This window comes from Crinia signifera, chromosome 2, assembly GCF_055691185.1.
Source record: "Crinia signifera chromosome 2, ASM5569118v1, whole genome shotgun sequence".
NCBI lineage: Eukaryota > Metazoa > Chordata > Amphibia > Anura > Myobatrachidae > Crinia > Crinia signifera.
The window spans coordinates 78,562,021-78,576,738 of NC_139218.1; the positions used below are offsets into that span (position 1 = coordinate 78,562,021).

The 14,718-nt window shown below is 40.9% G+C and overlaps 1 protein-coding gene across 2 annotated transcripts in view; it reads right to left on the reverse strand.

Annotated features, from left to right (window-relative positions):
• PTCHD1 (patched domain containing 1) overlaps nt 1–14,718 on the reverse strand; it is a 161,508-nt gene that overhangs the window by 86,935 nt on the left and 59,855 nt on the right. The window lies entirely within an intron of this gene.

A 14,718-nucleotide genomic window follows, 5' to 3' on the forward strand; every position in this document is an offset into this window, starting at 1 on the left:
TATGCAGGGTCTGTTGTAAACATCCAGCATACAAATGTAGGCCAAGAGCATTGATAGTAACAGGGATCAAGCCAGCTAATAATACAGCATTCAAAACTTCAGGTTATTTAGAGATATCTTAATCTATAGTACAGTTCTAGTAATGCACATTGGGAAATGATTGCACAAATAACAACCTCAGACGTAGTTATCATGTCGGGATAGCTCTGTTTATACAGTTGACATAAAGAATTATATTTTATATAAAATTATATTTTATTGTTTCCTTTCTCTATCATGGGTCTGTTCCAAAATGGTACCTCATTAGACAGCCATTTTTCCCTTTTAGACAAGTTCACCAACATCTGAATTTTAGACTGTACCCAAGCACATTTGATACTGCTTTTTGGGTAAACTGGTATATCTTTTTCATACCTTGGTCAAGCAAATATATAACTTATATTATCTAATTTATAAAAAAATATGTAATAATAATAATAATAATAATAATAATAATACTTAAAAGACATTAAAAAAAAAAAAAGGTGTTCGCAGAGTTAGTCATTTTATATCTATTCGTGTTATTGCTGTCACAGCCCTCCTGTCTTATTAACTCATATTTGATAATTTTCAAATAATATAGTTGCGCAGTGCCATAACAAGGGCAAGGGTGAGCTGGTCACATGCCTTGGGTGTTGGGATAAGAGGCGACAGGGCAGAGGACATGGCTTAGACATTGCGAGTACTGCATTTCATCTGCATTAACTTTATAATTCATGCATTATGACCAGTGGTGGCTCCAGAGGTGGGGCTATAGCACAGTTCAAAATTCAATCAGTTCAAAATTCAAATGGGGAGCCATACCAACTGCCATTCCAAATTGACTCACTGGCAGTTGGTGTGGCTCTACTATTGGAATTTTGAACTGTGTTGCGGCCCCACCCCTGGAGCCACCACTGTTACTTACTACTGTAGTGCTGCAGTAAAGTAGAATGCAAGCAGGGATCAGTGCCATCTGTGCAAAATGACTACTGCATGAGGGGTGAGTGGTGTGTTGTGGATAGGGTGACACAAAGCCATGGCTGTGATCTGGGAGGGGGAAGGTAGGAGGAGATGCAATTGCTATGTGTGTGCCACAGGGGAAGGGGAGGGGTTAGATGGCTGCTCTGCACTGGGGGAATGTAAGGTGAGGTTGTATATTTTTTTATGCATTTATCTGCATATGAAATGCAACATTGAAATAACTGTCGTGAAGCATTTCAAATGCAGTTATGGCTACAGCCACACATAGAATATAGCCCTGCTGTATATCATTTTAATTAGCATAAGTTGATTGTTAGCATAAGTTGATAAGTTGATTTTGACTAGAAATAGCTGGTCACTGGTTCTTTCGACCAGCGACCATTAAAGGATGGCTGCAGGACTGCGCTCCTAGAGATTTATCTCCCACAACAAAAAAACACACTGGCAATATGGTCACTCAGAGTCCATTTAACCAGCAATACTGGCTTAAATCACCCTGTGTGTACAGGGCTTAATGGGTAGAGGCAATCATATATAATGCAGTCAACACTACTATGATTGGATGTAATATTAAGTGTTATAAAGTATGGGTGCCTACATTATATTTCTCAGTGCCAAGGAATGGGGAATGTTGAGCACATTCCCCATTCCTTATCAGCAGATATCAGCGATACCCTTTATTGCAGTCATTATTGACTGTATTGATTTTATATCAGTATGCCTGGCAGGGTTGGTGTAAGCCTTGGTAACTCGTATAAAATGCAGTGAGTGAGGGGGTAATAATGGGGTATGGGAACATGCTACATTCAGTGAGGGGGAACTGATCTCAAATGCAGTAATTGGGTGGAAATTAGAGGTGAGGGGGCATGGTGCCATCAGTGAAAGGATAAAGTAAAATACTGTAATAGAATGCAAGGAAGAAAAACAAGAAATAATTGGGGTATAAATCAATAATGAAATATAGTGCTATGGATTGTTTGAGGGATGGGGCCCAAAATCGCTTGTGGGCCCAAGAGGTCAAAATTCACATATCTCTGATTGCTGTTGATATGTATTGTGCATCCTTATATTATGCCGTTCTCTTATACTCCTACAGATAAATATATAACAAATAAGATAATTTGCCTTCCTGTATTACAGTATATAAATATATAGGATTAAAGTGAAAGAAGGTGCGCTTCCATAGAGCATGAATCAAATAAAATAGGTTTAATTCACAAACACTAAACAGTTTGTCTGGTGTTTGGGAATAAAAAAATGTTCATTTGATTCTTGCACTATGGAAGCGCACCTTTTTTCTCTAATCCTAGATTTGTTATTTGGCGAATACAGTACCTGTTATCAGGCTTGCCTACCCTCCCGGAATGGCCGGGAGCCTCCCGGAAATCGGGTCCGCCTCCCGGCCCCCCAGGAAGGTGGACAAGTCTCCCGCATTCTTGTAATTGCCCCCGCTCCCCCCATGCCGCTGGTAATTCACATAAAATGCATGCGCCGTACAAAAAGCAATGACCAAATGTGTAGACATTGGCACCTCGGAATCATTCCCAGTATGCTTCTTTGGTCATGTTCAGTCATTTAGAAATAAATAATATGAAATAATATGAAATGGAATTAACTTTCTTAATTTGATTAAAATCCCAAAGTATGATTTAGTATACATTACATTCAGGTACAACTGTGATTTATGTGAAGGTATGTTTGCACTTAAACTTAAACAGCCCTTACAAATGTTATGAGTATGCGTGTGCCAATAGCAATAAAAACTCAGCCGTTTATTAGCTCATTTTAATTGTTTATGTATTTGGCAAAGGTAGCATTTAATATAATCGATTGCTGGCGCTATGCCTCACCACAGAAGCACAGATGAAAATACAAATCGTGCCATTTGGTGCACCAAAGACTTTTCACCTAAGCCCACCCTATCACACATTTTAGTGATGTAACAAAAGTGGAATGCATGGGTACCCCAGACACTGGTGCTGGTATTGTATGCAGTTGCTGTGTGTGACCCAAGCTACTGTAACCTTAGTAAAAAAGCAGAAGACTGTGGACATCAGTCATGCATTGTGCCACGTTATGCATTGTGCCATGACTCTAGTGGGGCAGATGTATTAAGCTTTAACAAGAGATAAATCCAAGGGTGATAAGGAGAGATAAATGTCCAGCCAATCACCTGCTAACTGCCATATTACGTCCGGTGTTTGAAAAAAGTCAGTAAGGAGCTTATTGGCTGGACGTTTATCTCTCCCTTGGATTTATCTCTTGTTAAAGCTTAATACATCTGCCCCATTGTGCTTAATCTATATACTAATTCAATTGCAACAAAAATAACAAAAATAACAATCCTACAAGCCTAGTAAGTGGCATAAGTTCGTCCAGGTTTCCCGGAGGCAAGATAAATATGAGTGTCATCCCTCCCACCAACAGAAATTCCAGAAAATATTTCTATAAATACATTGCACCACATAAATTGACATTATCCTTTATTTTATACTAATATAATGCTTAGCGGTCATACCCAGGATTAGAACCTGCGAGGGGTGTCACTGGAGGCAGACACCTCACTGATAGAGCTGTTTACTCCTGCACAGTAAGTGTGCAGATTCTACTTATGTATAATTCTTATTTCAAAATCAGTGCTATTGGGCAGAGCTACGCAGTGTAGTAACTTCACATAGCTAGAATTTGCATGCTTCCTAGGCCTCCCATGCTTCCTATGCAGGAGTAAATACAGTAACTCCATCAGTAAGGTATTTGCTTCTAGTGGAAAAGGTCATGGGTTCTAATTAGGGCAGCCAATCGGAAACTTGGAAACTCCAATCCCAGGATTTCGGTATTAGACTGCGCATACGCCTGAGCACTTGCTCAATTTGTAAAAAAAATGTTTGGAATAAGAGAGTTGACTTCTATTGTCCTACTGGGAGGGGGAGTCAGCCACATAAGCGATATCAACGGCTTTCAATTTACCGATTCAAGCTCACAGGGGAGGATAAGTGCCCCTTTGGGAGCAAAAGCCTGGCAGCAGAAGACTCCATTGACTCCCAGAATTGCACCTCTGAGCCTAGTACATTATACTTTGGTTGTAACCTAAACTTAGTCAGCCATTGAAACTTACATGCAAATCAAATCTCACAAGCTATAGGCAGGCTTTAACCACAGGCTACACTGTAATAATAAGACATTTAGCAAAGTACACTGGGTAAACATATTAAAATGTCTAAACAGTTATATCTTGAAGTGAAGAATAAAGTGTACATTATATACTAGGGCGGTTTTCTAGTTCCAGTCTGGCCTGTCCATATAATTGACATGTAGAGGGACCTTTTCTATATAGGGCTACTGTACAACCTTATTCTTCATTACTCCAGACACTTTGGTGTTCACAAGATTTGTGTGGGTTCTTAAAGTAACCTAATCCCAGACCTTGAATGTCCAGCACTGTAAATGGTGTATACCTGCAGTGTCTCTGCTGCGGAGGATGCAACAATTGCCCATTAAGCAACAGTTGCTGGCAGCAGCAGCAGCTGTCCTGGACAAAACTCAACATGAAACCTGCTGCTCTCATAAAGAATGGAGCAAGCCAGTAACGAGAGGGAATTGGGAGACAGGAAGGCACTGCAAGGTATCCTGTTGAGTACCACAATCAGGAGACATGAAAAGCTCAAATAAAAGTTTCCCTTCTGATAAGTTAAAACCACTGTATTAAGCCAATCAAAAAGTAGCTGCATAGAAGAAGTCACCCTCCAATGACATAAGATGGATATCATAAAAATAGCCTAAAGCATGTTCGTACTTTACATAAGCAGCCGCCTGTCAGCCGACATGTACTGACAGGCGGTGTTTCATGCCCTACCATCCACTAGGGCGTGGTGGGAGAATAAAATAGTGTGCCAAGCATAGCAAATCACAGTGCACGAAGCATGGTGAAGGCAGCGTGCCATGTGATGGGGCGTGGTGCACTTAAAACGGTGTCCATATCGACTGTGTCTACATTCGGGTCAAAAAACTGATTTGGAGACCTTTTGACTGTCGACCTAACCCATGTCGACCTAACGCATGTGTTGACCTAGACCCCTGTTGACCTTGTCCTTTGTTGACCTAGACCCCTGTCGACCTTGACCCATGTTGACCTAGACCCCTGTCAACCTTCCAGTATGTCAACCTAATGACTGTTGACCAAAATGTGGTCGACCCAATGTTCCAACACAAATACAGTACATCCTTTCTGCAGACCATTAGAATGAATGTAAAGCATCTGGCTTATCATGTATGAGAGTACCAGACCATTGTATGCTGATAGCTGTCTTTAGTAAAACTCCTTTGCTATGTAATGGGTCTCTCCAGAGTGACAACGCCAATAGGCTTCTAAAGGGTATCGCCAGCAAATGCTGGTGATACTCTCCCAAGCGGTGCCCCAACACCAGCAGTGCCCGACAGAGGGGCTTTACTACATACAAAAATGTGTTAAAAACCGTGATAACTGTGTTTTTACCACATTTCTGGTTTAGAGCATCCACCTGAAGATATCAAAAGAGAGAAATAAAATAGATTCAATTAAAAAAAAAGGGGGACCAAATGAGTTTGATACTGTGACAATAGTTTAACCCTAATATAATAATTCAGTACTTCTGCAGGTGGGAATGCTCATATGACGTATAATGGTACAACACCAGTCGCAAGTCCGCCCAACCTTCGCCTTTTTATTTGGATAAAATATTACTGTTGCAAATCTTACAAAAAGAAAAAGAAATAGGACAACAAAATGGTGCTAACCCTATTTTAACCTAAGTGCTCCTGGCAAGAGATTCACCTAATATTTATTATTTATTTATTTATTTACAGTTTCTTATATAGCGCAGCAGATTCCGTTGCGCTTTACAATAGTAGACAGTGATAAAACAAACTGGGTAACGACAGACAGACTTGGAGGTTAGAGGGCCCTGCTGCAAGCTTACAATCTATAGGGACATAGGAGGGAAACACAAGGACAGGCACCAGTAAAAGCATAGCAGTCCCACCAAGTTGAAAGTCCAGAAGGGAAGCTATATAATACATAAGTGCCTCAGAGGGTTATGCGTGTAGAACTTAAATATGATAGGCTTGCCTGAAGAGGTGAGTTTTCAGGGAACGCTTGAAAGTTTGGAGGTTAGCGGAGAGTCTTATTGTGCGTGGAAGCGCATTCCATAGGATCAGCAGCCCGATGAAAGTCCTGTAATAGTGAATGGGAGCTGGTGATCCGTTCAGAAGAGAGACGCAAATCTTGTGCAGGCCGAAGTGGTCGAGATGGGAGATATTTTGTTATAAGTAGAGAGATACTGTATTTGCTGGTGCAGTATGGTTAATAGCTTTATACAGTATGCGAGTAGAAGTGTTTTGTATTGAATACGGTAAGATACAGGTAACCAATGGAGGGACTGGCAGAGCTGATACAATAATTATTTATATAAATTGTAAGTTAGTATAAGAAGAGGTCACTACAATGCTGCCTTTATGCTTTCCCAGTTACTGCAGTACTCTGTTATACTGAAGTCATATTGTACTGTTGCTAATATTTAGAGATGTATAACATAATGGAACCTGCCAGAAGGAATCCTTAAAAAAAAACTTATAGACAATTACACTATATTAAAAATAGACTATTATTCTACTATAGAACTATGCCTGGAGGCTTCAAACATTGAAATGTCTAATGTAGCCTGCCATTATCTATAGCTTATACATCACAAGTGCCAATTAACCCTCCTCCAACAGCATTTTTCTACTAATAATTGCATGCTACAAAAGCTACTTTTTCTGATTAAATACCGTATCTTCATCTTAGATCTTTGAAGTAGCAATTGCATAAACCAATTAATTTCTGAGGTTATGTTCCTTTATTTCCAAGAAATCACTTCCAGGAACAATGGTGATTCGCTGCCTAATACAGATTTACAAAACAATGGCAACAGTTAAAAAGTAGAGAACAATTTAGTACGGGGCCTTGCAACATAATAGAAATGTGCATATATTTCCTGGGTAATAGGCAGTTTCTATTAAATCCTGAAAGATCCTTCATCATGTTAATCTGCTGTTATCATGGCTTGTCCTGTACATCATCAATTCTTCTAATGATGAAATATTTTTACTCTAATGCTAGAAGCAAATTAATTTCCAACTCATGCGTCTAACCCTCACATATTCCTTATATGAGCATAGCAAAGAAAATATCATACAAGGATGTGCCGGAGTCTAATAGTTTTATATAAAAGAAACTGCTATTTAATTCTATTAAATAAAAACATTTATCATGGAGAAATATTGCTTGTCTTGATTTTGTTTTATCAGGTACTAACATCAGTTTATATTAACTCATAACCCTTTCACACCGCACTTTTTAAACGGTATATTGCCGTTTTTTTCCCCATTTCAAAACGTTTAAGGCTGCACTGTGAAAGCTCCAGAGTTGATTTACCGGTCCTACACATTTCAGAGCCGTTTTTTATGCAGTAAGAATGGCTCTGAAACGGTATTTAGTAAAAACAACAGATTACAGACCTGTGATAGGCTGTCCTCTGCATTCTTCCTTGAAACGTGTTCAGGGATTAAACGGGTTGACTGATGTGAATGGTACTTAAACAGTATTTGGTACTTGTTTCCTAGAACGGCCACACCGATTTTGATCGGGTCGGTCGCATCGCATCGATCGCATCGCATGCGACCAAATCGCATGCGATGGCCCCGATTTTTACATTGATTGAAATGTGAATAGGGTCCCTGGGACCCTATTCTACATTGGTTTCAATGTAAAAATCTCCCCAGACCCCAATTTTAAACCCCTCAACGGCACCCCACGATTGACGCCAACCTGTAGCGTGGCGAGCGTAGCGAGCCCGCGAGGGGCAGCGGTACGCGTTCTCTGACCTTTTCATACCCCTACTATCCACGTCGGCATGGAGTTGAGAATATAAAGTGTGGCGAGCGCAGCGAGCCACCGAGCCCGAAGCGTGGCGAGCACAGCGAGCCTCGCGAGGGGACGCGTATAACTTCACAGGTATACACGTCCGCTCGCCACGCTTCGGGCTCGGTGGCTCGCTGCGCTCACCACACTTTATATTCTCAACTCCACGCCGACGTGGATAGTAGGGGTATGAAAAGGTCTGAGGACGCGAACCGCCGACCCTTGCGGGCTCGCTACGCTTGCCATGCTTCGGGTTGGCGTCAATCGTGGGGTGCCGTTCACAATGGGGGGGGGGGCATATACAATGAGAAATGGCCCATATTGGCCCATTTCCCATTTTTTTCCCGATTACAATGTTAAAAATATTTTAACATTGAACCCTACGGCAAAATCGGGTCCATCGCGTCGGTCGCGTGCCATGTTAATGCACCCGACCGACGCGATGGACCCGATTTTGCCTTTGCCAGGAAAATGGACCTGATTTCAAAGGAAATCGGGTCCATCGGGGGTAATCGTGTACCTTAAGTTAAGGTAAACGATTACCCCCGATTGTGGCCGTTCTAGGAAACAAGTACCCAGTATTTAAAACGGTAATCTACTGCAATGTGAAGGCTCAGATCCATTTTAAATACTGTTTAAAAATACTGGTTTTTGAAACGTTTTGGCAGTGTGAAAGCGGTATCAGTGTTACCCTTGTTGTTGACAAAAAAAGTACAAACACTCAACATTTTCCACCCTGCTCCAGGACTTTTTACACAGTTCCTAACAATTTGCAATTGTTGCAGTTTTACCTGTTATGAGTATGTACTGTAAAGCTTGCCATACATCAAGTTATGATCAGATACACCGTCCCATGCGCATCGTATCAGATCCAGAGATCGCAGGTGCTGCAAATAAGATTTGTCGGATCTGGCAGGATCCAGCAGCACTTGCTGGGGTTCTCATATGATTCATCATATGCTAAAGGAACCCATTTGATAAATTGCAAATTAATGTAACAAAAGGTCATTCACAGTGCTTGTATATATTTGGAGGTCCCCTGTTTATAATAGCTGGTTATATAATAGAATAGAGACAGAGGCGTAAATCTGGGAGGCAATGGAGTCATCTGCCGCCGGGCTCCTGCTCCCAAGGGGGCACCTCTCCTCTCCTGTCAGTTTGAATCAGTTCATTCAAAGCCATCAATATCACTTCTGTGGCTGACTCCCCCTCATAACATCATTTTTGCAAGTGTCACAACCTGTATTCCTCTATTAGAACCCATGACCTGTCTTACTGGAGACAGACCCCTTACTGATTGAGCTATATGGGGGGCACCAATATTTATCTTGCCTCCGGGCAACTGGGACAAACTTACGCCACTGAATAGAGATGTGGGTTGACTCCCATAATTTTGTTTTGGATCTGGATTATTTTTAGGTTTTGGTTTTAGTTCTGGTTTTCCAAAACCGCCATCTGAAGATTTGGATCTGTATATACAGTATTTATTTATTTTTTATATAAAAATGCTTAAAACTAGCTAAAATCATGTAATCTGGGCCTGTTTTAATTCCTACAATATTAGTATCCTCAATCATATTTATTAAGTCCACCTAAGACAATCAACCCAGGCCCAACCAACACCCTCTCCATACAGTGCTGAACCTGATTACCCTGGGGGGGGCTTATTTTAAATCCATAAAACTCAAGATCTGATGCTGGGAAGGTTGTGTTTTGACACAATTCAGGATCCAAAGATGGTGGGCAGATAAGAGTGAGGACTCAGATTCAAACGGACACCTGGAGTTCAGTTAGGCTTGGTTTTCAGACTGGGACATGAAGGGACCACTGGTAAGTGCAGTGATAGATGCCCTTGTTTAGGGGTGTGGCTAATCTCCAGAGGGGGTGTGGCCAGCTGCCACAGAGGTTTGGCTAACCCATAGAGAGTGCAATATCAATGTATATAGAGTAAATATTGCTAGTGCTTGCATAATAATATACCAGATTAATAATGGTAATGCACCGTGGAAGAGAAGGTAGGACCCCAGGCAGTAGGGGTAACCAAAGGTTTCCCCTATGAGACAGTCCAACCCTTCCTGCACCTATCTATAATAGAACAAATAAAAACACTATTCTGTACTGAAACAATAAATTATGACATTCAATATTGTACAATTGCTAATTATAAAACATGTTAATGAAATGTTGTAGAACAATGACAGAGCAATTCTTGCAATGATAAATAGATGTATATTATTAATTACTTGTAAAATTAATTCTAGTGTACCAAATCAAGACCATTTGTCTGAATTACAGCTGCTGTGTTGTCACTCACTATTTTGAAAGCCTTTGCTGTTCTAGTTGCTTTCCAAGTCTTGCCTTAACTACAGGACACTGTGGAATGAAATGCAAACTCCATTTTCAGACTGAAAAATTATGTGAAATCCAACCATGCAAATACAGGACCTCAGCTATCCTGACATGTAGAAGTACAGTCCAATCACACCCAAAAAATATGATAAAACAAAGAGCTTTATTGTTTATGGGTCGCAGAAGAGATTTGCAACACATTTTCCCAATTGGAAATTTTGCATGTGAAGGACAGCTCCGGTGATTACATTGCAAAAATGCAATCACCTCTGCCTGATTGACAAGCAGAGGCATTAGTGGGGAAGGACGGGGTTAAGGGAGGCTGGTGTTTCTGGAAAGGGGCCATGTCATACAGTGCCAACATAAAGTTCACATGGGCCTGGAGCTGAAATTGACAAAGGGCCTAACCCCCATTCTGTCTAAAGAAACACTGCAAGTCAAAAACATGTGCTGCAAAAAGGGTTATGGTATCACAACAATGCGGCATAGTCACACAATAATAATCCCAATTCAAATTATGCCACAGTAGCACAATCTTATTGGCAACAGAATTTGCTGTGCTAAATAACAAACTGTTAATACATAAACAAATAAAGGACACCACACATAATGCCCCTATTTCATATTACACCAGAGAGTAGTGCCCCTTGCTCACTTTACGAAACATAGTACTGTCCCATATTTATGATATAATACACAGTAGTGCCCCTTATAAACAATGTCCATGGTAGCAGCGCACTTAATTATACACATATTAATGCCCACGGTAGCAGCGCACTTAATTATACACATATTGATGCCTGAGGTAGCAGTGCTTCTTATATCCATAATTAGTAGCTGTCAACTGTAGTTGATACTATAATAATGGCCAAAGAGAAGTGTTGCTTCTAACCATAAGTGCTGCTAACACATAATAAATGCCCAGAGTAGAAGTACCACTTATATACATAATAAATGCCCACAGTAGCAGTACCTCTTATATATAGTATGCACACCAAATAAATGCCCCCCCCCCCCACTTGCCTCCTATGTTACTAGTGTTGCCTATAAGTATCCACATGGGTCCTGTCTCATCTCAGTGCGCTGACAGCTCCTCTCCTTGTATTCCAATGCATGCCCCAGACCAGTGCCAACAGAGGGGAACGCCCCATCTATTAACATAGCTCACAGAAAGCAGACAGCGTTGCCTGTACAAATAATCTCATAGATGGGAAAGGTGAGCTGGCAAAGGTGAAACCAAATACAGCAGATGCAACGCAGTTTTGCTCTGTGTCGGCTCATTTCAACCCCTGCCTACCATCACATATACATACAGTACACACTAAACACATAAACAGTACACACGCACCACCCCATATAGCAGTACACACCACCCACACACATAAAGGACCTTATTCTGGTTTAATCATCGGTCGCTGCGCGTTTGCACGGGGGAACGATGCTTTGCATTTGTGGATGTACATGCGCACTTATACGCATGTGCAGATGCTAGGTGAAGGTGGGCACTGCAAACTGCTAGTTTGCTGTCTTGTTTGCACTTAGCAGTGTGGGCCAGGGGCATGGGGCGGTGGCGATGGGCTGCACCAATGGGAACACCCAGCATTTTATGGGTGTTCCCATGCAAATGCTGGGCATTCCCATGCAAATGGAGCTGTGAAGGGCTGTCATTGGATGTCAGCTGCCTGCCCTCTTCCCATACAGGGAAGATGCAAAGCTAAGACACCAGAGAGTGTCTTAGATTTGCGTGCACCTTCCAAATCATTCAATGGTCATCGAAACATTCCTTCATTGCTGTGCAGGGAACTCAGCGAGCGAGTTCCCCGCACACCCTCTCCTTCACACCCTCTCTCTCTCACTCCCTGTCTCTTCCTCACACGCTCTCTCACTCCTTGTCTGTCCCTTGAATCCTATCTCACTCCCTGTCTCTCCCTTACACCATCTTTCACTCTCCGTATCCCTCACACCTTCTTTTACTCCCTCTCACTCTCTTTCACTCTCTCGCACTGCCTGCCTCTCCCTCACACCCTCTACCATGCCCTGTTTCTTTTTCACACCCTCTCTCACTCACTGTCTCCTTCCTCGTCTCTCCTTCACACCCTCTTCCTAACACCCTTTCTCACTCCCTGTCTCTCCCTCACATGCTCTCTCTTTCGCCTTGTCTCTTGATCACACCATCTCACTTATTGTCACTCCTTCAAACCCTCTTACTTTCTGCCTCTCCCTCACACCCTCTCTCACTCGCTGTCTTACTCGCACCCTATCTCACTCCCTGTCTCTTCCTTTCACCCTCCCTCACCCCCTGTCACTCCTTTGCACTATCTCTCACTACATGCCTCTGCCTCACACCTTTTCCCACTACCTGTCTCTTCTTCACACCCTCTCTCACCCTCTGTCTCTTTCTTGCATCTTCTCTCGCTCCCAGCCTCTCCGTTGCACCCTCTTCCCCCCTGTCTCTTCTTCACATTCTCTCACTCACTGTCTCTCCATCACATGCTTTCTCTTTCTCCCTGGCTCTTGCTCACACTCTCTCCCACGCTCTGTCTCTTCTTCACACCATCTCCCACTCCCTCTCTCTTCCTTGCACTCTCCCTCACCCCGTCACTCTTTTGCACCATCTCTGACTCCATGTCTCTGCCTCACACCCTTTCCCACTACCTGTCACTTCTTCACACCCTCTCTCACTTCCTGACTCTTCCTCGCATCCTCTCTCACTCCCAGCCTCTCCCTTGCACCCTCTCTCAATCTATGCCTTTCCTTCACACCCTCTCTAACTCTCTGTTTCTCCCTAACATCCTCTCTCTCTCTCTCTCTCTCTCTCTCTCTCTCTCTCTCTCTCACTCTACTGACAATTGTGTTTGTGTGGGTCTTTTCTAAATTTTGTTATGGGGCCTACAAAGTTACTCTCCTGTATTAGATCTTTGGTAGCAGAGGAAGATTTACAGTAAAAAAATAATCCAGCCTTCAGCTAGACTTTTGAAAGGGCCAACTTGATTAAAATATGGTGAAATAGAGCACTGGCACTTAAAGCTACCAACTTCGTTCTAATTCTTTTGTTTCATTTATTTGTGTAAGCACTTTATTAGGAATACAATATTTGAATCAAAACCACTGTATTTTAAATCTAGGAATTTAGGATTTTTTTCCCCTATCCAAACTGTTTGTACATTGGGGTTTTCCCCCTCCTTTTTCTTAAAAATATAATTGAAAGATAAGTAATTTTTACTTGAGTATACTATACATAATAATTTAATGACCATACAGTACATTCAAATCTAAGCTGCTATAAAACTAATTAGGATGCTTACAATGTATCAGTAATATACTAAGCAATTACTTTACAGTGAAAATTGTTGATTAATTTGTTAAAAAGAAGATTGATTTATGTAGTACAATGACACTTCAAACTGCAAAGAGATAACAGTAAGTTAAATATTAATTCTGAGTATATTTAGAATGTAATAATTTCATCTGAAGCTGAAATTTAATTAATTGATAAAAATTAAGTGTTTTTGTGTCTTTGGATATGCAATTTGTGAACAGAATTGCACATTTTTATTAGTTTTGTCTTTTTTAGCAAGTTTTTTTTAGATTTAAATAATTATTTCTTTATTTTTTGTTTCTTATATCATAATGTACTTTATTAGGTTCTTAAGTATGTATGTACAGTATATATATGTATGTATATAAGCCTGATGATTATGCCCCTATTAGTTTAAAAGATTAGTAATTATTATAGCATACTATTTCAGGACAAATATTTCATTATTATTTAGTACATCATTTAAATGTATTATATCAACTATATTCATTCTTATCATTTCATTCATTATATTTAAATAATTTTGGTAGCATATGTAGCTTATTTACTACTAGGAAAACATATACTGTAGTTGGTTTAAAAAACTGTACTTCTGTAAGAACCATACTTATAGCTGGATACCAGACATAACATGCTGAAATGTAACATGCAATGGCATGGTAAAGAATCCCATTGTATTCCCCAAACACACCATCTACAATAATGTTGGCAACATTAATTGAAAGAGTTGTGTCCTCTCTTTCAAACTGTGTGTCCTATAGAGATTATTGCATGAAGGTCAGTGTGACCGGTAGGCAAAGCTACTTGCACAACTGAAGAATCATGGATTCCAGAGACAGTGGAAGGTCTCCAACAACCTGACATTCATAAATTGTGGGGCAAAAATTTTAGAAAGAGGGGTCCCTTTATTAAAATTATAGGGTCCCTAGTACTCATCTATTTCTATTTCTGTTATTTATTTATTGTAATGTTAAGTTTCGTCTCCCTGTACAGTTCACTCGACAAAATTTCACTCAACAAAATTACACTGCACTATAGAAAATAGAAGTTAGCCATATTTCAAATGAATGGGAGGGCATGCTCTATCACACCCATAATTACTGTACACCTG